The sequence below is a fragment of the Macrobrachium rosenbergii genome, chromosome 44 (genome assembly GCF_040412425.1).
Source record: "Macrobrachium rosenbergii isolate ZJJX-2024 chromosome 44, ASM4041242v1, whole genome shotgun sequence".
NCBI lineage: Eukaryota > Metazoa > Arthropoda > Malacostraca > Decapoda > Palaemonidae > Macrobrachium > Macrobrachium rosenbergii.
The window spans coordinates 36,861,099-36,885,298 of NC_089784.1; the positions used below are offsets into that span (position 1 = coordinate 36,861,099).

At 37.5% G+C, this 24,200-nt stretch overlaps 1 long non-coding RNA gene across 1 annotated transcript in view; it reads right to left on the bottom strand.

Annotated features, from left to right (window-relative positions):
- LOC136829531 (uncharacterized) overlaps positions 1-21,721 on the bottom strand; it is a 68,150-nt gene extending 46,429 nt beyond the window's left edge. Inside the window, exons 1-3 of the long non-coding RNA XR_010850416.1 lie at positions 21,328-21,721; positions 882-1,007; positions 22-108 (exon numbers count right to left, since the gene is read on the bottom strand). This is a non-coding gene — a long non-coding RNA (uncharacterized lncRNA). The remainder of the gene's footprint in view (positions 1-21; positions 109-881; positions 1,008-21,327) is intronic.
- Between the last annotated feature and the right edge of the window lie 2,479 nt (positions 21,722-24,200).

A 24,200-nucleotide genomic window follows, 5' to 3' on the forward strand; every position in this document is an offset into this window, starting at 1 on the left:
AAACTTTTTAACAGACCTTACCTTTTAATTACACAATGGTGATATTCGTTCAATGGCTTTCTCATCTAATAATGAAGTTCCACTGGGAAGTGTTCCTAGTAGCGTATTCTTTACAATAGCAATAAACGACATCAGTAGAAGATATGCATTTGTAAATGGCAGCACATGAAAAGAGAACATAGAAACAAGTTTATACAATTAAAATTCAATACTCATGCACATTCCACAGTCAAATTTTGTGACAGTACCAACCTACCTACCTGTAACCAATCAATGAACTTGAAGCTAAACATACACATACATAGCAAGTATATATTACTCTCTCTCTCTTTTATTTTAATTTTGATGATTATCAAAGGAAATACAATTAAACACAATAAAATCTTAACCTAAATGCCTAAACATAAGTACTGTACTAAACACTAAGGAATCTTAATCAAAATAGGGTTTCTTAACTGGTCAAATCAAAATGCTTAAACCAATTCTTAATAACACAGTGAAGTACAGTGAATTTTTCCTTTACCTAAATGTCTTAACCTAATAACACAAAGCCATGAAGTACAATCAATATCTTCTTATACTTTATATGTACTGTACATTAAATTTTCAATAATTATTTTTCCAAAAATAAACACACAGAGAAAACACAATACAGGTAAACAATCACCACCTTCAGCAAACAAAGTGCAGTTTACAATAATCATGGAGACATGATCACACCAACTACAATATTCCAGAAAGTCTACAAACTGCATTTGCAATTGCACCGTCAATTTTTTTTTTCCAGGGTTATCCTTTTCCAGCTTGTCTGTTTTTACAGGTGACAAAGTATTGAGTTCACAAACATAACTCAAAATGCACTCATTACCATCAGCACATACCTGACAATTCCCCAAGTACCCTTCCTTATATAGCCTATGCAACGTACTCCTTCAGAGAAAATGGCAATCCAGAGTTTCTTTAGTCAATTCGCTGGAAAACTTCTGTCAACCCGTCAGTGATTATATCTGAAATGATGTTTCAACAGAATAAATCGGAGGAGTTGGAGAATAATTTGATACAAAACATTAAATAATGAAATTTAAAGCAATAAAAAACATACATAAAATATAAAAAGACAAACTATGTTATCACAGTCATAAACTCAATTGCATGATGCCATTACACCACGCTAAGTCACATCATGTAAATTTCATACATTCATTCTCTATTGAATATCAAGAGGTCACTTTTTACAATAGTTTGAAGAACAGTGGAATAGTATAATGTAGTTGATTTGCATTCCAGATTTATTACAGGCAGTCCCCAGGCTACGTTGTTCAGGCCTTACGGCGCCGTTAACCCAATTTTTCACTTACAGTGCCGTTACCCAGACTTATAGCACCGTTAACGGTGCTGTTTATTCCCATTATATAGTTATGATGCTTCGGGTAACGGCGATTTTCAGCTTACGGCGCGCCGCTGGGGACTGAACCCCTGCCGTAAACTGGGGACTTCCTATACCATCTTATGTATTTCAACTCCCTCACAGTTAGAGGTTATCAAGGTTGGAAATTTGTTCTTCAATTTTGGTTTGGGATTTATGTTATTGGGTTCTTGGTAGAAGCTTGATTCTTGTTTTTCCTAGATGAAGTTATGTTTATCTTTTTCTAACAATACTGTAGTTCTTACAATTGGAGGTGTAAAAAATAACATTTTGTTAACTTTTGGTTTCACAAATATATTAAATTACTGGATAAAATTTTTGCATCTGGCATTAAGCCAGTTTGAAGTACAGTTTGTCAACAATGACTGTCACCTTTGGAGAAAAGATTTCGTAGTCTTAAAAAGTAAAACAAATGGAAATTTTCTTATTGACAACTGCTACTTAAGCTTTCAAACACATACACAATTAACCTAAAAATACATCTAAACTTAGAATAAATGTATGGAAATACTCAATTCCCTACTTGCAAATAATTACTTATATCCTATACTACACTTACTTTGAAATATTTAAAAAATATGTAAGTGAAAAATAAATGAAATTTTGTATAAATAATGTTACAAAGTAAATAGTAAAAGATTAAGAAAGCAAAGTAGCAGCACCTTCCCCACTCCACATCTTTGCAGCAAATTACCATCTTTACATAAATCACGAGAAGTGAGAGTAAAAGTAAATCCTGGGACAATTATTGACAAAAAATTAACAAAAGGAGGCATTAATTTTATCACCTTAGACCAGTCAGACTGAATAATGAACAAAAGGGTGCATTAATTCATTTGCTATTCCATCACTGTGCCTAATTTTATTGCCACAGACCAGTCAGAATGAATGTATGAAACAATGGGCCATGTAGCCTGGTCCATGCAGGGGTGTAGGGTATTCGCTGCCATAAAAATTTATTGAAAATATTAAAAATCCCAGTTTCTAATGAAGGTTGTACTTCTCTTACTGTTCATAAACCAGTAGTAACAACCAGAATGTATCCAGTCAACAGTACCTACCACAATTAGCGCACATTGCTATACTTCTATCTAAAATTAGTTAAGTGAAGCAGGTATGGTCATCCTTGATCAAGTTAAAACTTCTTGACCTTCCGATTGCCAATAAAATTTGTATACCAGGGACTAGTACTGTATTAACTAATGCATTTGCATTTTTCAACATTGGCAAGAAATGGGGACAGCCACCTTCCTTGCCACTTCCTTAAAATGCATAATCTAATTGTTCTTTTCTTATTAAGATTGGGGGACACTTTAACACATGATCATTAAAATGGGTTTTTTCACTTCCTTGTCCTCTACCTCACTGCCAGAAATTCACACGGGAGGGAACCCAACGAAAATCAAAAGTTTTGTGTCAACAAGAAATGTAGAAGGGCCATTTTTGAGCTTTAGGGCTAAAGGGTGGAAACTGCTGAAAACATTTTGAGAATTGAATGTGCTCTTTGCAGTGACTGTATATGACAAAGCATTTTCCTTTGCTCTTTAAAAGGCTAATGGTCTAAATTAATGCCAACTCAGCAATAAATACAGTGGCACAGTTAAGTGACAAAGTGGCACATAATTCGTCTTTATGGACTACAACACATCTAATACCAATTGCTCTTCAGATCATCCATAACTCAAGTGATCATTATGAATACAGTGTATGTTCAAAGAATTTAAGAGTAAAATGATGGTTAATTTTCTGCATCTTATTCCTCTCAAGATGTCACCTTAGAGCAAACCTAATTTGGAACCTTACAATGTTCTTAGCCCTTTAACTCTCAGTCATCCAGTTCTTTTTAAAACATCAAAGGTAGGATTAGCACTAGGTTTCATTTAACACAAAAAGGATTTTGACAAAGGAAAAATCTATTTCTGGGGAGGGGCCCGTGTCACCCGGTGAAATAATCCATTCAGCGCTTATTTCTAGGTAATTCCGTTGCTAGATACCAGAGAAAAGCTAAATGTAAAGCTGGGGTTACTACCCCGAGAGCAAGCTCCAAGAAATGGAGTTGTATATGGTAAAGGGTGAGATTGTCACAATCACGGGACCCTGCCCTATAAAGATTCCCAATGTCAAAAGTCCCAACGAGAGAGGAGCCGATACAAGCCCATGCACTACTCGCGGACTGTACACAAGGCAACACTAGCCGCATTCCATGTTAGCACCCACCCCACTAAAATGATGTTTACCATGGGAGGGAGAGAATGAAAAACAGGGTGGGTCACCGGGTGACACGGGCCTCTCCCAGAAATAGATTTTTCCTTTGTCAAAATCCTTTTTCTGGTTCGGGTCCCGTGTCAGCCGATGAAATAATAACAGAGAAATAAACATCATTCTTATGCTAATAAAGACTTAATATAGAGACGTTGAAAACTAGGAGAATTCTACCTTGAACATTAGTAAGGTCCTCTAAATTCATGTAATGAAAATAATGTAAGTGGTCACCGTCTAAGATCATGAGCTTAGGATTGAACCTGAATAGGCTTGTATTAAGAAAATACTTTCTGCCTAATAGCAGACACAATGACAACAGTATCCGCTACAGAGTATTAGAAGACCCATATTACACAACATGTTCTTTTTACTTATGTTTTACAGGCACAATATATTCGATGGCCATACTAAAGCTGGGACCTGTACAGTGAATTGTATACCTCAATAATGGCTAAATACCTCCTAATTAAGAGCAGATACAACTTGCAAATACTCGAGAGACTTCTTCACCCTTAATTTCAGTCCATCAGTGTGACAGTTTGGTCTAGTATCATGCAAAAAAAATTTCACTGCCTTACCATAAGCTAAAATTGTAGTTTTTTTTTATTTAAAGTGGGTACTGCTGTAATATGTCCATTTCTAGTAAATCATAAGCAACAGTCAGTGCTGTTGAAAATTTGCTGTTAAAATTTCAGACCAACCACATCAGCTCATTTACTGGTGGCATTGACAGATTGACAGACTGTAGCAGGTGTTTACAAGCTGGTGTAGCATTGCAACAGAATTTCAAGTCAACAACAATGAGTGTTATACAATTAAACTGTTGTTAACAGCTACTGCAAAACATGCAACATTAAGGATACTCCCCTGTGGAACTCTCAACTCCTGAATAGTATTGAGCGTAGATGTTTCACACTTACGCTTATGACTTTGTCTGATAACATAGAATAAATAAGCTAACATTTTACCATGAATATTAGTTTTTAATAAATTGTTGCTGGATTATGCCATATAACCAGGCTTTCTCAAAAGAAAACTATTTGGTTGGATAGTTGAAGCAGAAAACTAAAAAGCAATCATGTCGGTTAATTTAATGATTTTGTTAATTGTGATTTGAAGTTTTCTCAACTGTTACCATTCTTGTCCAAGCGTATGATATAGTTCATTTTATTTAAGGCACGAGCAAACGATACACCCAGTGCACTACCTAGGGAAACCTGCTTCTTCCTGACATTTCTCATCAGTTTTTCCATCATGTTTCAAATAAAATGTTAATCTTTTCGTAGAGATACCTTGCTGAATTTGGTTAATGTTAAGTTTCCAAAACTTAACATTCAGAGACTAGTACCTTTGGAGATTCACACAAAAGAATGTTTCAACTTTTAGTGCTTGAAGCGACTTTCTATACTGCACATAGAAATTGAACCGTATGGCTATTCATCAAAACATATCAATGATTCAAACTTCAGCGATGAAGTCTAAGATGAGTCAAAATTACTTTTGTGCTGTTCCTATTAATATTATGATGAATTTCATATTCTAACATTACGCTTGATCCATTTTAATTTTATACTACAATGTTCACTATTCCAGGTTTTTGGCCATTCACCGATTGTAATAGTATTAAGAGATATACGGTCACAAATAGGAACACCTACATGTGATCTTGTCTTATTAGCCATGCTGTAGCTTAACATCTACACGTGCAGGAATCCACAATTTGTTTAAACTTTTACCATCTTCATATAACTACCGTAGTTAAGTGAGAAGTCCATTTGATGTTAAAGGGTTTCTTACAAATAATTTTGAAGGGTTTCCATGGCACTTCAAGATTTTTGCAATAACATTAAGTTTAATGGTTGATCCTATCACACAATTCTGTTATGAGAACAGAAGAATTGTTTGGCAAGGAAAACTGCTATCTTTTGTTGAGTAACGTAGCTGCAAATCCTTCGCCTGATGAAGATTTGGACCCATCAGTGTATATTCCATGGTATGGACCTTGGATAGTTAAATGTTCTGGTGCAGGTGGCTGTTCATGTTCTGGGGTATCTGTATAGGTTTTACTTAAGTAATTCTGTGCACAAGTTCATATTTTATTCACAGTCCAAGGAGGATGTAGTTCAATTGCTGGAGGGATTTTATTTGACATATGTAACAGACAGGCTCTAATTGGGGAAGGTGGCTGGTGATTTATAAATATACCATTGATCAATTTTATTTTTTGTTGGAGAATCACATCACCAGCCTGTATTTTTTTTTGCACTATGAATTATTACTAGGCCACAAAATGAACAGCTAGAGGTGGGTCACTATATTAGGCTTGGACCAAAGAGTTCATGGAAGATTTGAATGTTTTGGTGCATTCAAGTTCGTTATTAACTGGATTTAAACTAATCAAACATCTGAAGCTGAACTGTAGGCTATACCTGACATCCATAATCTAGAACAGACACTTAAGAGCAGTAATAAATTAAGTTGCTAAAAAAAACAACTTAACATTCTTCCCAGTTCCTCTGACCTACTATCCATTTCAGGGACAGAGTCATTTTTCTCAAATATCTTTCAAACTAATTATTTGATAAAAATAGTACTTTGACACAGTGTACAAGACACCTCCCGCTAATTTTTGGTAATATAGTGCATTGTCAAATGGTTTTAGTTAAGGCATTTACTCTTGACTTACATGGTGTTGCCAACCATTGTCAAACTATGCATTCAAATGTCCTCTGTCCCCACCCTGTCCCTCCCTCTCCCTTCCCCTCGTCATCCCTCCCTCAACCCACTTTCCTGGCTTCCCCATCTCCGTCCCCCCTTTCTTGTCTATGGGGGATAGTGGACATTCAATAGCATAGTTTAGGCCTGCAGACTCATGCAACTTTGCCTTTAAAAGTCAAGAGTAAAGGTCTTGACTAACACCATTTGACAATGCACTATATTACCAAAAATTAGCGGGAGGTGTCTTGTACACTGTGTCAAAGCACCATTTCGATCATATAATTAGTTTGAAAGATATTTGAGAAAAACAATGACTCATTGTCCCAGAAATGGACAGTGGATACCTCCTATTGGTTGTACCTATTCTTTAAAAGGTATTGTATAGTTTAGTAAAATTGTTAATCAGGTCTAAAGTATTAAGTATTCAACCCTCTCCATATCACACTGCTTCTTCATAACATATCAAGGAAGGCTCAAAAATTAAAAAACCATATATTGATTTTGAACTGTATATTTAAAATCTTACGCTTAAAACTTAACATATATACTATCTAACATTTGTAAGTATTTTGACCTAATTCCTACAGTGCTGCAATCTAACATTTACAAGGAGCTGACAGAACTGTTAATCATGTAGCAAAGTGTGGCCCTTTTATCTTGCTTATCAATAATAACAGTTTTGTCAAAACATTCTCATGTGTGTAGGGTTCAAACCTCTTCAACAATCATTTACGATGAACATAATATTGATCAAATGTGAAATGTAGCATTTGCTAATATGCAAACCACATGATTAACTTTATAGTTTAAATAACTATAATCTGATAAAATCAATTCTAGCCTTGTTTAAGAATACTACCACCAATCCAGTTTTGTATGGACCCACGTAGGGGGGTAGTGTCATACGTGCATCTCATGCGGTGCAAGGTAGGCATTAAGGTTCTTTGCAGCATCTCTTTGGCCCCTCGCTGCGACCTCTTCCATTCCTTTTACTGTATAATTTCATATTCTCTTTCTTGCTGCTCACTGTCCACCCTCTCCTAGCAATTGATTCACAGTGCAACTGATGTTTTCCTCCTGTCACACCTTTCAAACTTCTTCACTGTCAATTCCCCATCTCAGCGCTGAATGGCCTTAGTTGCCCCAGTGCTTGTTATACACGCCTAAAATCTATAAATCAATCAATCAGTTTTGTATAGGTGAAACTATCCATATGAGCTTAGCTTCAAGGACTTCTTCACATCTACCAGTGACCTAGAAAGGGAAGAATTTATTAGACATACACACACACACTGGCTAAGTATAAAATTCTTGAGTTTAACACCAAGCACCTGATCACTTCTTATACAAGAAATCCTGATTTAACAAATTAAAGTCTTCTAAGCTACAAATTAAAAATAATTCTATAAAAGCCTTTAGGTAGAGTATATTAGAATACTACCAAACATTACAGTGGCAATATACACAAAGTATTAACGATTTACACTACTGATAACTATTGGTACCTCAATCATGTTCCACCATAGCATAGTTTCCATAACCAGCCAGCTAAGTTCTTAGCTGATTGTTTCTGCTAAAAAACCCAAAATTTAAAAAAAACACTAAACATATGAAATAACTTTAAATAACTACTACAGTAAATGGTAGTATCTGGAAGTTCACACACCAAGTACAGTATCAAAAGTACCAACACACATGTGATACTTAGTTACCAAACTATGTTGTGCCACAATATGTGAATCATGCAAAAATGGATGTTATAAATAGATGTTATAAAAATACTGAAACCTATAATTTAGAATTTCACACTTCAATTTCACACTGGTAGCAGTTACCCATATACAACACTGCTTATATATCTAAGTCCTACTACAAATCTGTTAGGACCTGTAGTGTAAATTTCTGAAAAATTTTAACTCCAAATACCATACTGGAGGCTTACCATTCACACCACGCACACCTTGCCACTACAGTCCGAGTTAACAGAAAATCCAAATAACGTACACCACACAATAGCCAGTTACCAAACCAACTGATTAATTTCAACCAAATAAACTGTGCTGTAGTTTGCATAAACAGCATTAAAGTTCATGCAAGTTAGGAAATTAACTTCATCCACATTTAAGGTTTCTCAATAGATTGATTTCACAAGCCAAATACGTGGTGCATGTGCATTTCATCCAGTTTACTGGGAGTGCTACATAGGCCAACATTTTTTTATCCTTATTTACTGAAATGACACTGAAGCCACTGCTCTCACCTGCAGAAGTTAAGTACATTATTTTCTGTTAAAAATTATTATTTTTTTTCTTAGGATGAATACCAGTGGTACTGGTTAAACAATAAAGGCAGTTTGGTACTTCAATAATGGCATCTAACTGACACTGAAAAGTTTTATCTTTGAGGGTTATGCATTTTACAATCAAAGATTGTATCCAGTTAACCATCATGTTTTGTTGGTTAGGGACTTGCAGATTTAATTAAGCATGGAACTGTTAATAATTAAATGGAATACTTCATTTTTTTTTTTCCCTTGGTGGCCATTGTTTAAACCAGCAGGTGACTCTTCTAGGCTAGAAACTAACTAGTTGAGTAGGGCATACTGTATAGACAAAATCAAACGTTTTCTTGTACTGCATATAAAAGAAGGAGCAGAACACCAGGGCATGTTCAACCAACAACTATCACACCGAGCGCAACACTGGCACACTACTACCGTAGTCGAGTGAAAGCAACTTGCTTTCAGTTGCAATTAAATTTTGCAGACCATGGGCCAATATCCCTAATGCTTTTGTATCCTTCAATTATCTATCATTGGCAAGGAGGGGGAAAACCACTTTTCTAGCCCTTCCCTTAAAATCTGTAATGCAATTTATTTTTTCTTATCAGAGTAGGTGTATGTGATGCTCTGGAGTTTTTTGGACTAAGGTATGGAAAATATTCAACTGCTCAGAGAATCTGTCCTCCAAGTCACATTATATGATCATGCACTTTCCTTTATTATTCAGAACCAGTTAAAGCTTGAAACTAATGCTATCAACTTGAGAGGCACATCAGGCAACTTGGCTACATACGATTCACCTTTAAAAATTAGAGCACATCAATACCATCTTCTGGCTTTGAACCATTAGGCTATGTATAGAACTCCACAATTATGAACAGCATCATGGTCAAAAGAATTTAAGATTTAAGCCCATCTACCATAATAGTCTATTTTTAGAATGATTTTGGACACATGGAAATTTCAAATATGATTCAAAGTGGGATTTGAGGATGGTTAACTTCCTGCATTGTTTGCCTCTCTAGAAGTCACCAACTTGTTCATTTAATATAATTTGAAAAGTCTTAGGATGTTCTTGGACCATTAAACCCATCACCAGTTACTTATAAGAGTATCAAAAGTAAGGTTACTCAGGGAGGGAGGCAGATTTAATTATAAACAACTACCTGTACCTAGGTAAATCTAGTAGTAATTCTCAACAAGCAAAGTTCTAAATCCACTGCAGTGTATTAGAAGGCCCATGCTTGAGCTTTATGTGCAGAAGAATCTCTTTGATGGCCATAGTAAAGCTGGGACCTGTTCAGTGAACTGTGCAGCCTCAGTAATAACTTGATATTTCCCCCCTAATTAACAGCGCAGATACAACTTTACAAGTACTTGAGATTTCTTAACCGTTAATTTCAGTCAATCTATGTCATCAAACCATGTGATAGTTAAATATCATGCCTACAAATTTCTCTACCTTTTCATAAGAAGGTATAGATGAAGCAGACTGGAAGGAATTTGGCGAGTCTGTTTTCATGGACAAGAATGTAAAATAATTTCCAGTCATCTCAGAGGCAAATAATTAGCCTGTTCTCATGGACAAGAATGTAAAATCATTTCCATCCATCTCAGAGGCATATAATTACTTCAATGACACCACCATCAACAGTGCAATTGCCTCTATTCCAACAACAAAAGGGAAGCCCTCTAGACCAGCAGTTCCTTGGTGGAACAAAACTTGCAGTAGTATGAGAAAGATCACTAGAAAATGCTACAAAAAGTATAAGAGGAGTGGTACAGCCCAAGCCAAAGTTATTTACCAACCTGCTGTGGCCAAACAAAATAAATTTTAAAAAAGCAAAAAGAGAGTCATAGATGTACTATATTAACGACATTACCTCAAAAACACCATCCAAAATTATTTGGTTGGAAGAAAATTAAAAAACTATGGCAAGTTTGTCCCTGAACTTCTGCCTACCCTTAAGATAAATGGTGACTTAATCACCCAACCAGAGAGGGTCGCAGAAAAATTAGAAGAACATTTCTTGAGAATGTCAAGTAGTGAGAATTATTCTGTAGAATTCCAAGACATTAGAAATGCCTAGATTTCTCTTGATTTAAGTGAAAATGTTGAACCATATAATGCAAAATTTACACTGCAGGAACTCAAAAGATGCCTTGCAGAATACCAAACCATCAGTCCCTGGTGAAGATAAAATACTCTATGAAATCCTGAAACATCTACCAGAAAAGTCAAAAGAAATTTTTATATAAATGAAATATGGGAAACTGGTATTATTCCTAACAGCTGGAAATTATCATTAATCCTCCCTATGAAGATGCCAAACAAGAATCCTGCTTTACCCAGCAGCTACAGATCAATAGCTCTCACCAGTTGTTTTTGTAAGCTGATGGACAACATGACTAACACCAGACTGGTATGGCACTTAGAAAAATAAATTGCTTTCTCCATTCCAGTTTGGCTTTAGGAAAAACTAGATCTACTTTAGATCCCATGCTCAGGCTCTCAAACCAAATACAAGGTTTTGCTAAACACAGCCAAACAATAGGAGTTATCTTTGATTTGGAAAAGGTATATGATACCACATGGCGTTATGGTATTACAAAAAAGTTGTATTAGATGGGCATTAAAGGAAAAATTATCTGATGTATAAATTAGTTTTTATCAGAAAGATATATAAAGGTAAGAGTTGACAATCATGTATCACGATCTTTCTTACAAGAAGAGGGAGTTCCTCAGGGTAGTGTCCTTAGTGTCACCCTCTTTGCTATTGCCATTAATGGAGTATTAGAAAAGATATCATCACTCGTAAAAGGCTCTTTATTTGTAGATGATTTGGCTCTGTACTGCACAGGATATGATGCAGCATCTACTAGCCATCGATAAAGTAAGCAAGTGGGCTAATGAGCAAGGGTTTCGATTTTCCGAATCTAAAACTGTCACTGTTCAGTTCTGCAGATGCCCGAAGTGAGGAAACCGTTCCAACTCTTACCTTAAATGGAATTATTTTACCTTGCTCTACTTTAGCAAAATTTTTAGGAATGGTCTTTGATGAAAAGCTCACTTGCAGTAATTATATTGATCAGTTAAAAGTGAAGAGATCACTTAATATTTTAAAAGTAGTATCTAATTTTAATTGGGGTGCTGATGAGAAATCGTTGTCAAGGCTTTGTAATGCAGCATGTTTTATCTAAGACTATGGCTGCCAAGTATACTCATCTGCTTCAAAGACTAAACTTAATTGGATGCTGTGCATAACATCAGGCTAAGGAACTGCATTAGAGCTTTTAGAACTTCACCCACTGACAGCATTTATGTAGACTTCCATCAGCCACCAGACTTAAGGAGACAATGAGCTAGGTCTGAGACACACCATGCAGCTGAAAAGCTCAAAGGAGGATCCTTCTTTTGGGATCTAAAAAGTGTGACTCAAGTCTCTCTGGATCTAGAGCTTCAATACCATTTCAAATCAGACAGCTGGGTGAACTGGAGGATGAAAGTATAAAATCACTAGAGGTCCCACTAGTTAAACATCCCGCTATCCCTCCCTGGTTTATTCCAGCAATAGATGTCTGCATTAAGGAGACAAAGAAGAAAGATCATCCAGAAGAAGTCAGAAACAAGTTTTTGGAGCATGATGAGAGGTATATAAATGACAGGAAAATCTATACCGACAGATCAAAATCGGAAGATGGAGTAGGATGTGCAGTGGTGTGTGAGGGGGAATCATATTAAAGTGTTACCAGACTCCTCATCCATATTCACTGCTGAAGCAACAGCCACAGTTGATGCTTTAAACCTTGCATCTGATAAATTTAAATACAAAGTAATATATATAGTGACTCACGGAGTGTTTTAGAAGCCCTAAAGAAGTTTAACCCTACCCATCCTTTAATTCAAAAGGCTCAGGAATGGCTTTTTTATCTTTCTGTTTGTCACAGATCAGTAAAGTTTCGTTGGATTCCTGGGCACACTGGTCTAGAAGGGAACAAACTGGCTGATAGCAGAGCAAAGGATGCTCCAAGATGTTATATCTTAACTAATAAGGTACCACACTTGGATATGCATCCAGTCATCAGACAATATTCATACAAAATGGCAGTACAAAAACATTAGAAAAAGCATCGATTTTTGGAGTTCAGGTTTTAATCGTAACAGATGATTGGAGATCATCCTAACACAGCTTAGGATTGGCCGGCCATACCAGCTTCACCCATCACTATATTTTAGAGGGAGCCAGTGCCCCCGTTTGTGCTCACTGTGGTGGTCAACTATCCATTGAGCACATGCTGGTGCAGTCCTAAATTTAATCGCCTGGGAAGACTACTTTAGAAATTTTAAATGATGACGTTAGGGTAGATAACCTTATGAGTTATCTGAAAGAATTTGGTTATTTTAATGAGATATGATTTCAGTATACTTGATAAAGATTTTAGTCATATTTATTCTTATAATAAGTAAATATTTTGAATATAAAAGTTTAATGTATAATTAATTTTTGTTGGTTCTATCTAATATATACTCCTTTTTTACATTCATATCTTAACACTGAATTTTACTACACCGTAGTATGTCATCATTCACCTATTCATTGTCAATCACCTATTCATTATCAATCATATCATTAATTTATATATTTCACCTTCATTACGGTGCTGAATAATCCTGATGGGTTCCTACGCTTGGTCTTCAAGACCTAAATTTCATAATCATATCAGTCATAAGGTAAAATTGTACCTTTGAAAGTTCACTACTATATGTCTATACCTTACATGTCTATACCTAGTAAGTCATGGGCAAAAAGTCTTTGACGTTGAAAATTTAAGACAGAGCACACTACAGTAGCTCATTTACTGATGGCATTCACAAGCTGATGTGGCATTCAAATTAGTGCAGTAGATTGGAAAGTCATCAACAAAGAGCTTGTAACAGTAGAGGAAACTGTCTCTACAATAGTGTTAACAGCTACTGCAAAATGACATAATAAAAAGTTTTATATATACTTACCAAATAATTAAATAGCTTTAGTTTTTACTTTACGAGGCAGCTCAAAATTCGAAATTCATGTTAGCGCTCTTTTGTTCTGGGTGTAGGTATACTGCCCCACCCACTTTCAGGGAAGAATAGGTACAATGTAGCTAAAGAGCTCAATTCGTTTATGCTCTATGTCCATGAGAGGGGAGGAGGAGGGCTCTGATCATGTCATTATTTGGTAAGTATATATAAAACTATTATAAAAATGTCATTTTTATACAAGTAACTTAGCAAATAATTACATAGCTGAATCCCACATTGATTGGAGGTGGGATGAATGGACATATACTACCCAAAAAAAACTCTGACATGGAGAAGAATTTGGAATAGAAAGTTAGCTAGCACCTTAAAATGCCTGTTGTAACCACCTTACCTGGTGAGGGAGCAACGGCAGATGGGTACAGCCTCTGGTCGTAGCTCCCTCGATCTGTAGCAGCGTGGCAGTAGAGCCAAGGTCACCTCCACTTGAGCAAGTGCTTTGCAATGTAGGTGGTTAATCGCAGGTTGCCAAAGCTTACAATCCAAAAGGGTCACATAAATGATACGTGGATATGCCCTTGCCCTAGGCACATTACAACAGAACAACAAAGACCAGATAAAATTAACCTACACCTTGAAATTTTAACCAAAACCATAAAATACAGATTGGTGACACTCACGACTCACTGTTCACCAGACTTCCCAAGAAGTGCAACTACAGTATCCTTATTCAAGGAGAGTGGATAGGGGGAAAAAAGGCGTTCCTCCTATCCTTCATCCCCCAATACCATACCAGCTGCGAAGAACGGACCTAAAGTACTGAATTTTTTGTACATCGTTTCAATATCCCATAAGTAGAACATGGCAAACACTGACTTGCACCTCCAAAATGTTGCTTGCAAAATTGAAGAGACAGATTACGTCTGAAAGCCAAAGACGTCACCATGGCTTTTATTTCATGAGCCTTAACACATAAGGGCAGTATATCATCTTTAACTCCCGAATGTGCTTCTGAAATCACAGATCTTAAAAAGAATGATAATGCATTCTTGGGCTAAGGGGTCTTTCACAGAACACCAAAGATTCGAAGCCGAGCCTCTAAGGTTTTTGGTTCTTTCAAGGTATACTGCCAAGGCTCTTACAGGACAGAGGACTTTCTATTGATCGGATGGACAGAATACAGTACTTCAGACAGGCTCTCGACTGAAAAGGAGTTAGGCCAAGGGTTAGTCGGGTCCTCATTCTTGGCCAAAAAATCCAATTTCAGTGAGTAAACAGCATTGCCTTGTGAGAAACCCTACCCTTTTATCGATGGCATGAAGCTCACTGGCTATCTTGGCTGTGGCCAGTGCTATAAAAAATAAGGTCTTCTTCGTCAGATTCCAAAGTGACGATGAATCCAAAGGTTCAAACGGCAGTCCTGACAGCCATTTAACGACCATGTCCAAGTTCCAAGTGACTCCCAAGGGTTTTGCTTGCTTACTAGTATTAAAATGTTTTATTAAATCGCTGATGTCTTGGTTTAAAGACAGGTCTACTTCTCTATGTTTAAATACTGAACTCAGCATCCCTCTGTAACCCTTGATGGTAGATGCTGCAAGTCCTTTCGCAGTTCTAAGATGTAACAGAACATCTGCAATTTGGGCTACAGACATTTGAGAAGAGATATTTCGCTCCCAGCACCACTTCAGAAAAACTGCCCACTTGGCTTGGTAGACCGCAAAAGAAGATAGTCGCCTACACTTAGCAATAACTTCCGCAGCCTTCCTTGAAAATCCTTTTGCTCTGACGAGCTCCCTGACAGTCTGAAGCCTGTCAGAGTGAGAGTGGATAACCCTTGATGGAATCGGAGAAAGTGCAGCTGTTTGAGAAGATTTCTCTTCTGCGCAAGTAGTCTTGGGAAGTCCGCCAAAAGGCCTAGCAGATCGGGGAACCACTCCTTGTGTGGCCAAAAGGGAGCAACTAAGGTCACTGACATGTTGTTGTGTGTTGAGCTTTTTCAACTTCCCTCACCATGGTGAAGGAAGGGAAGGTGTAAAGGTCGAGGGTCGACCAGTCCTGCAGCATGGTATCTGTTGCCCATGCTTGTGGATCCAGAGCCAGGGAACAATACAGTGGAAGATGATGGGTATTGATGTTGCAAACAGGTCTATTGACAGCTTTCCCCACAGCTTCCTCAGGTCAGTGCACACCTGTGGATTGAGTGTCCACTGCGTCGGTAGAACTTGTTTGCCACGACTCAATTCATCGGCAAGGAAGTTCATCCTCCCCTGAATGGAGCGGGTCACTAATTGGGTCTCTTTGCTCCTTGCCCAAAGAAGAAAATCTTTTGTTGCTTTGTAGAGTGTAAAAGAACGAGTCCCTTCTTGATTCTTGATATAAGCCAGGGCGGTCATGCTGTCCAAATGGACCGCTACTGTCTTGTTGAAGGTTGGCGTTGCAAAATGCTGAAGTGCAAGATGAATCGCTTTTACTTCCTTTACATTGATGTGGAGGTTTCGTTCAGGTAGGAGACCATGTTCCTGAAACCTCCATATCGTTGAGAAGGGCTCTCCAACCCAGATCCGAAGTGTCTGAGTATAATGTTAGGTCGGGGTTCGTTTGGAGCCCTTCCTGTTGCAAATCCGACTTTCACCAGCCACCACCAAAGGTCCTCTTTTATCTGGGGAGTAATTTTAAAAATGAACGAATTCGGGAACAACTTCCTTTGCCAATTGGCCTTGAGGTAAAATTGCAGTGCTCTTGTGTGTAGCCTGCCTAATGCAACAAACTTCTCTATGGAAGACAGGGTTCCCAGGAGACTCATCCATGCGTTGGCTGAGCAGGAGGGGCGAGTTATGAAGTCTTGGACTTTTCTACGACAATTTAGGATCCTTTGTTGGGATGAAAAAGCCCAAAAACTCGGAGTATCACTATCCCCAAATATAGAATAAACTGAGTCAGTTTATTAAAAGGCCTAAATCTTGAGCGAGACACAGTTTTCTGCAGGTTCTCCGTACACTGCGATCTCAAGGGGGAGAGTAGAAGCCAATCGCCCAGGTACAGAGATATGTTTATCCCCAGGCGATGTAGCCATTTCGCTAGGGGAGCGAGTACCCGGGTAAAAACTTGAGGGGCCGTGGAGGGTCTGAAAGCAAAGTGCCCGAAACTGGAACTCTGTCCTGGAACACGAATCTCAGATACTTCCTGGAATCCGGTGGTGAACTGGAACGTGGAAGTAAGCACCTTGCATGTCGATTGTAACCATCCAGTCTCCCTGATGGATGGCCAACTATACCGACTGACTCTTCTCCATTTTGAACGTCGTTGCTTGAATGAAGAGGTTCGAGGCACAGACGTCCAGGACAGGTCTCCATCCTCCCGATGACTTGGGAACCACGAAGAGGCGGTTGTAAAACCCCTCTGCATTTACATCCTCGACTACTTCCACGGCTTTCTTTTCTAGTAGGGCTGACACTTCCTGAGATAGGGCCGAAAACCTCTCACCTCTCAGAGTCTACAGAGTAGGCTGTTAAGCTGATGGGAGAGGTTACTAAGGTGGTTTCTCCCTGAAAGGGATTGCATACCCCTCTTTCAATACATTCAGCACCAACGACTCCACTTTCTTCTTTTTTCATTCTGTCTTCTTTTTTCATTCTGTCCAGAAATGGGAAAGTCTTGCTCCCACTGGAACACAGAGGACTGATGACTCACTTTCGAGGTGCTGGCTTGTTAACGGGTTTCTTTGTTGATCTAGAAGTTCGGAGGTTGGCTCTAGGTTGGGACTGGAAACAACCTCTAGAACTTCAAAAGGGCTGTTGCTGCTGCAAGGGCGACGACGTTCTAGTAGCTGTGGCAGAAGCAGTGGCTCGTGTGGGGAACTTAGTCCTTTTGGTGAATGAAGTGAGGTGGTCCTGGGTCGATATCTTTTGTAGCTCTACTGAAACCCATTCCAGGGTGTCCTGCAGGAACAGACTACTCTAGTCCAGGGGGCAAAAAGAAGTGAAGAATGTTGTGATGGGGTGCTAAACCTTTGGCCTAAGTGGCTGTGTCCTTCTTAAGCAGCAGTACCTCATGGCTCGCACCAGGCATAAAAGTACCTCATCTGGATCATCAAGTCTTGTCGAGAGGGAACCAAAAAACTCTTGTATTTCCTGTCTGCAACTACAGTGCATTAACAAGCATCAGATGTTTAGCCAAACATTTTTGCTATCCAACTATGGGCTTTCTTTAATGTTTTGTTCATTAGGTGTTACTATCAAAGAATTTCAGGATCACTGAATTTATTGGCTCCCATTTTTCAGGGTGCTTCAAGTATCAACAGTTGGAGTGTTCACAGTTACATTTTTTCTGCCATCTTTTCTGCCACCAAAGTGTGTTTTATAAATTGTAATTATTGTAGTTGATAATGTTATTTTGGATTACATTTAACATCCTACTGCATTTCAGGAAGTTCCGAGTCACTTTTTCCCAACATCTTTCAAAATTAATTGATGGATTGGTGTATTACTTTGCAACAGTGTGTTTCACTCTCTCCCCTAATTTTTGGTAATAAATTAAATTTCCAAATTCAGCTTTTTCAGGCACTTTACTCTTGAATTTGATAGGGGGGGGGGGCAGCTTTCAGACATCATTACAACCCATAGCGTATGTTACTTTCTTCATGAATGTGATTGTTTTTATTCTGTCTGCATAATTTTGTGATGAAAAGTTATTTCATGTTTATTCTAAATTCACAGTTCTACATATATAAAAAAATAATGGGTTAAAATCACAGAACAGTTTATAACCATTAGAGACAATGTACACAATATCACAGATGTCAATAAATCAGTTTTATCTTTTCCTTATCCCCTTATATATATGAACATGAAATATAATCGAAAGCAATATCTTATCCAGTATGATTTATTCTTAATTTTTAGGCAGCTTTCTCCCGGCTGTATACTTGAAGACATATAGCAAATGCATTTCTGCATCCACGGGGACATTTCAACATGCAAGCCATCACTCTGAACAGAGACGAGACAACCTTCTCTGTAGTTACTGGATACACAAGTGATAAACCTTTTGTTTAACCCAACATTTCATTTTCATCAACTACAATATTTCAGAAACCCCTAAAATCTGTAAAACCATGTAGGTCGTAAGCTCATTTCATTCTGCACTGCTCAGTTGAAAAATTGCAATGCTAATATGTGCCTGAAAACATTCCATTACATGAGAGAGAGAGAGAGAGAGAGAGAGAGAGAGAGAGAGAGAGAGAGAGATATTTATATATATGAACATGAAATATAATCAAAGCAATATCTTATCAGTATGATTTATTCTTAATTTTTAGGCAGCTTTCTCCCGGCTGTATACTTGAAGACATATAGCAAATGCATTTCTGCATCCACGGGGACATTTCAACATGCAAGCCATCACTCTGAACAGAGACAGACAACCTTCTCTGTAGTTACTGGATACACAAGTGATAAACCTTTTGTTTAACCCAACATTTCATTTTCATCAACTACAATATTTCAAAACCCTAAAATCTGTAAAACCATGTAGGTCGTAGCTCATTTCATTCTGCACTGCTCAGTTGAAAAATTGCAATGCTAATATGTGCCTGAAAACATTCCATTACATGGAGAGAGAGAGAGAGAGAGAGAGAGAGAGAGAGAGAGAGAGAGAGAGAGAGAGAGAGAGAGAGAGAGATATTTTAAGTAACCCAAGAGAGTTAATATCAATGAATTCATAAATCTTGACTGGCTAGACTTGGCTATGAGAGATGGGAGGTTTAAGTAACCCAAGAGAGTTAATATCAATGAATTCATAAATCTTGACTGGCTAGACTTGGCTATGTCCTAAAATTAAAAAATTCAAGAATAAAGTGCCTTTAAAATCTGTGTTTGGACATGGAATTTTTTTTATAAAAAATTAGGGGAGGGTGTGAGAAACTGTTTCAAAGTACCATGCCAAACAATTGATTGGTTTGAAAGATATTGACAAAAAAATTATGACAAACTTCCCGAAATACACAGTAGTGACAAGCAAACAGGCAAAAATTTACTAGCCATCCAAAGAACTAATAAAAAAATAAAGATATCAGTTTCCTGTATTTCATCTTAAATGTTTCATATGAATTTGACCATTTTTTTTTTAATTCACTGTAGCTTGTTGCCAAATGCCTTACATCTAATGACTTTGGTGCCACGTAAGAATATATAATTCTATATGGTTCAAGGAAAGGTTCATTGGGCCAAGGCAGCAAATTTATGGTGCTCCAGGTTAGATTAGGTAGTAGGAGTTAGAGTGGGATGAAACCTCCCCGAGTCAAGTAGTACCTAAGCACCCTAGGTTAGGTTAGGGTAGGTTTTGAAATACAGGTGTATAAATTTAGTTAGGATGCATCCACCAAAATATGATAAATCTGGTGATAAGTCTCTCTTCTATTCATTCAGAAGAGACCTATGACTACTGATCAATCTGACAATTCTAGTTTTAACAAAACTAACCTAAAGAAAATAAAATCACCACTAGTTGAACACTCGTGCTGCCTGGGCTGCGTACTCAAAAGTAATCTGATGTTCATTCAGTTTACGTTGAGTAACTTTTATGACTGCTCCCCAACTATAGATGCTTGTGCACTTTTGTAGTTCTGAGAATAATGAATGAAGCTTTTTTTTGGTACAAGTGCCAATAAGTTAGGCTTATTTAAGCTCAAAATGCAGCTCAAAGGCATTTCAAACACAGATGCAACCAGACCAAATCTTCCCTTATTCTGACATGACATAGGGCCCCATGCGCTGACCTGGCCAAAGATTCTTTGTTTCCCCTGCCCCCATGTGGTATGCATAGCCTAACAGGATGATGTGTGGGCAACCTCTGTAGTACTAACTATTTTTACTGGTATGCACTGCTTTACCAAGGACTATGTTCTGCCGTCACTAAAAAATCTTAATTTCTTTCCCACACACACCTAGCCTAGGCTATCTTGCATAAAACAAGTGTCCCATTAAAGGTAGCAAAGCCTATGTACCATGAATTAGGTTCTTAAATAAAGCTTTTCCCTCAACTGAGAAGAGAGAGGGGAGGGGATAACCAAAAACGTACGTATTTCCGACGGGATGTAAAGTGAATTGGAATTGGAGACTTCTCGACGGAGTCTAATATAACAATCGTTCAAAAAAACATCAAATATCAGAAAGGTCAATTATTGGCAAGTTACAAAATATAATTTCCCTTAAATGAAATTTTGACTAGCCTAACTTTGGCTAGACAGTTCTAGAGCCTATGATAAATTCATCAAAAGAAACGTACCAGCATTACCGTTGACTGAGTTATCTTCGATGTGCTTTACTCCAACAAATTCAGCAAAGTGGTAACGAACACAAATAATAAATTCACATATAAAGCTTTTATAAACTTTATAACTGAAATGTTTTAACAGCAATTGAAAGTCTGACTTAGAACGTAAGCTGCAACATTCTCCTCCAATTCAACCTGAATTCCGATTTTACTTAGGCAATATGCTTTAGTCAATTATTGTTTGCTCACGCAAAGCCAAGGACCGTGAAGTTACCGAAGAATTAGTCACCAAACTAAACAGTAACCCTGTCAAGTAACATTAAAAAGAAAAAAAAAAACTCCTACCGTAGTATTCTTCGAACGAAAAGTCTTCAAATTCACCAATGTGCCACGATTATTGACATGATTCCCACACTGTTGCCATTATCGCCTGGAAATAACTGTTACATTTAACCGGCTTCCCTTCCAGCTGCTTCGAGATCTAGTGTTTCACGTTGCGACACCATGGTACTAACTCACTTTATCGGAATGGCCTTAGCATGAATCTACTAATACTGTTGTCTACGGTTCTAATCCCCAAGAAGAAGGTTAGTGGCAAATTATACAATTGTTAAATGTGGAAAATAGCCTCCATAATAAAAATTAATATAATAATTTGCACGGAGAAGCACAAATGGTCTTTTGGTGAAATTTGCAAGTAACCTTTCATTATCGAGGTAAAATATCCACATTATTTCAAAATATATACTGTACAACGGGGAATATTTGCATCTTTCTTTTCCATGCTATGTTTTTTCAATATAGCATAAAGTCCACGTTGACATGTTTAGTCCAGTTGCTTTCAACCTGAATAGAAATGAGTACTGTTTTAATGCCTATTTTTTCAACTGATTTAAACAATTAGCTGAGAAACAATTAAAATACGAAGAGTGTACTGCAACTGTAACAGATCTGTCTCAGTAAAATCAAATCACTAAATGTTTGTAGGTAAGCGGCTCTGCTTCTGCTGAGCCATTCGAATCCAATCCATTGCAGTCAGTCAACTGGCCCACACACAAGAGCCACAGCACAGCTTCTTTATATGCATCTTGTGAATTCAACCTGACCGCACATCATGGAGTAAACCATTTTCTCTTTAGCTTCCAACGAAGAATACATACAGCCTAGATAATCTGGCCAGCTGTCCGTCACAGCACCCTAAAAATGCATCCTATTCAATGATACACTTTTACTATTTTGAAATACTTATAAGTATACGGTAGATAATTACTTACGAAAAATAAATTGAGTAATTTATCCAGGTACTCCTGCTAAAATTTTCATTATTTTTATCTATATATTTATTTTATTTTATCTCTCGGACCCGTGACTGCAAGAATATGCTGGCATATACAACGACTAACTTTGAAAAATTTCAGAATACGGACTCAGGATGTGGCGGAGAACGGCCGCCCTCCATATCTACTTCTCTCATCCTGTAGGCTACATCAGCATCGTAACAAACATGTGGAAGTCTGGGTTGTCTTCAAACTTTCGATCTCCTCGTCGTTAGAAAGCTGAAGAAAACACGCACATTGAGAGAGTTTTAGAAAAAAATAATTTATAAGGAAAATCTTGGGTTGAATTTTCTCACTGCCACGTTAATGCTGAGATCCGAATCCTTTCTCGGTGACATTTGATCAAAAAAGAATCTAAGAGTTTATGGCTTGTGCAGCACACATTTGCGCATTTCCTTTGTAGTTTTATTTTAAGCTGCCATTGCACTGGCCTGACTCTTGCAACTAGAGCAGGCCGAGATTTGACCCGCTTTTGGTATGACATGCAGTCGGGAACCTAGTGACACAGAAACATGTGACCGCAAGGTAACGAGCGTTGTGTGTGAATTCGGCGGCGAAGCTTTACATAGTAACTGTACAGTTATATCAAAGAATTTTTTTTATCTATGCTATGACCAAATGAAGTGACATATTATACGAAAATGGTCTAAATTTCTCTTTGAGAGTAACAATGCTATTTCATTACATGTTTTCAGTCACGCGAATGATCTTTGAAAATACATTGAACAAAAATGCAAGAAACACTGCCTCATCGTGAAGAAATGTAATAGCAACAACGCATTATCGTAAAGAATCCGAATAGTATTCACTAAACACATTTAGCAACCAATATAGGCTACTTAAGGTTAGCCACCATGTTATATAAGTATGCTATAATGGCCTTTTAAAATTCGTGTAATACGCGACAGGAAATTATGAATCCTTAAAAATCTTATATTTCAGCTCTTCTCCAGACTCCTACACTGCCTCATTATACAGACCAGTCCTGACCATTTGCCCCACCTCTCCTGTCGAACGTCCGTTGCTGGATACGCCATTCTTGTCGTATAATTGAAGTCTCGCTTGTTTGTTAAGGAGATGCCATACAAGAACGAACTTGCGCTGTTTCGATTTCGTCAGTTGTATAGAAAACACTGGCTTTTCGAGCAACGCCACTCTTCCGAGCAAGCTGGAATAACACCCAACAATAACATCCTTCTTCCTTATGTTATGATGGGCAAACAACAACCACGCTCTTACCAAAGCCTGATCCCGTAGTTGAAGGTGAAGTAAAAGTAACAATCAGTGGCAACAATAACTTTAATAACAGCAGCAAAAGAATACAATAATAGACCCTAGCAATGTGTCAGGTTTGATACTGAATTTTTCTTATTAAATGATAAAGAAGTCATGGCGAGAAAAAGAGGAAAAACAAACAAACAAACAAATCAGGATAAAATACTTCCAAAGCTTGATGTATCAAACTGGTATATAACATGAAACCTTGGGTAGGGGAAAACTTTTTATTCAAAACACTTATGTACAACATCTATTTTATCTGTACTTTTTTTCTTTCTGCTTAAATAATAATTCTTGAGTTTACCAAGAAAACATTTCCTCTGCGATAAAAATGCACACTGAAATTTGTTGTGGCCACATAGGACTATAAAAATTTTTTAAATGTTAAGGACACAAATGCTTCCATAGAGTAATACATATGTCCAACTCACAGATGCCTTACGTCTTGTCATAAGGGTGATTTTGTATTTTTCCTTAGGATTTTTTTTATACCAAACTATGGACTTTTTACAGAAGGTTATTCATTAAATTTATCGAATCGACAAAGGGAAATAGCAAGTAGCTGGAAAAACTCCGAAAGGAACGCGGCATGGGCTTTCGAAA